This window comes from Lygodium microphyllum, chromosome 21 (assembly GCF_053477565.2).
Source record: "Lygodium microphyllum isolate KBCC chromosome 21, Lygodium_microphyllum_v1.1.10, whole genome shotgun sequence".
Lineage (NCBI taxonomy): Eukaryota > Viridiplantae > Streptophyta > Polypodiopsida > Schizaeales > Lygodiaceae > Lygodium > Lygodium microphyllum.
In genome coordinates, this window is record NC_141155.1 from 42,072,503 (window position 1) to 42,074,367 (window position 1,865).

The following is a 1,865-nucleotide window of genomic DNA, read 5'->3' on the forward strand; positions in this document are numbered from 1 at the left end:
TGGTCTGAACTTTCCTCTGCCATTGTCGAGTTGTCGTGCTCCACCAAGCTATCGATTAGGTTCAGTAGGCTCGGAAGATCCACTTCGTCGACGTCCCTTGCTTGGTCCTACCTCTGATCGTTGATGGTTTGTCTTTGTATTGGGTTTTCTCCTCTTGGTGGGTTCCTTGAGTGGTGTATCTGGGTGAGTTCCTTCAATTTTTTAATACAATCCTCAATTTATGGACACTCAATGTGTCTTTCCTCGTGCACTCATGCTCAGTCAGGCTTTCAGTTTCCTTATGTGTACTTTAAGTGCGAAAATTCAGGGTGAGTGCAGCAACTACTTCCTAGTCGTCTTACACACTCTCACGTTGTTTTGGGCCGAATAGGTTTGTTGGTCACTTCCTGGCCGTCTTGTTAGGGTTTAGGGTTTCCCTAAAATGTTGCCTTGTTTGGTTCTGGTCAGATCAGGCCTTACAGCTCAACGGTTTGAGTCTGGACCTCTAGGTCTCGCAACTACCTACTCCTAGCTGCTAAGCAACAGCCCCCTCCTACTTTGCCTATTTCACATGCCAGAATCAAGTTCTGGGTGCCCTACGGGCTTCCGACTGTCTGAGCTGCCGAGTCCTAGCCGAGTCAGGCCAATTTTTTGAAGATCTAGCAAAAATCTACACTTGGCCCAACTGGTCCGAATTGCAGGGTCCAAATGGGTTACTCGGATGGGCCGAGGCGCATGGGGTGGGCCGAGGGCCGAGAACCTAGGGATTGGGACAGGGTGGACTCAAACGGAGTCACTCGGATGGAATCACTCGGACGGGCCGAGCAGTTGACTCAAACAATGTTATTTGAACGGGCCGAGGCAAGTGGGCCGAGGGCCGAGTTTGTTTGCGGTTCGAATTATAGACTCGGACAGGCCGATTAGGGTTTTGGTTGGATGGGCCGAGTTCGACATGTGGCTGAGGGCCGATTCTAGGACTCGGCCCAGGAGTGGTCACTTGGAAGGACCGAGCGCGGCGCATGTAAACAGCGGAAAATCGATTTCAATCGTCTCTTGAGCTTCACTCAATCATACCAAGCATAACCTTACAGATCCGACCTAGGGGAGCAAGAGAAGGGATTTATATACCTGGACGGAGTGAGGGGGCTTGTCATTGGTGCGATTGAATCAAATCGGCCGTTAGCTCTCTCTCTCTCTCTCTCTCTCTCTCTCTCTTTCTCTTTCACACTGAACTGTTGCAAATGAATGTTTCCTTGGCCTTTTGGCTCTTATACCCCTTTCTGGGTATGGTGTTGACACCCCCCAATCATTGACTTACCATTCTTAAGTATCGCAAGCGAGATTTTTGCCCTTTTTCACGATTTTTTGCCATGTTTGCCCTGTTTTGCAATAGTGAACCCTACCCTTATCTGGTGCGATTTCCTAATCCTATCCTACTCTAAATGAAACACGAATTGAATGCAAAATACTGAACTAATTTCTCCATGTTTCCTAATTATCAAACAACAAAGTAACCCAAAATACTTACTTATTTTGAAGATCAAAGACACCCAAACTTCCTACCTATCTCAAGCTCCGGTTCGGGGATGAATCCCTTACTTCGATGCTTGATATGAGGCGCGTAAGTGCTCAAGCTTGAATCCATTTGTCCCGGCAAACGGAACCAAAATGTGGGAGCCTTCGCTCAACTACCAAGACCCACGGACCGCTTATTGTTTTAAGCATTCCAAGTGATCTCTAATGGCTATCTCTCACCTAGCCGATGCGCCGTTGATCCTATGAGTGTAGTGAGCTTACCTTAGTGCCGATATGAGTTGCCTCCTCTCTTCTACACACCGATAGCTCCACGATTCTAGATGCTAGCTCAAGCATCCTCAAGCCTCCTC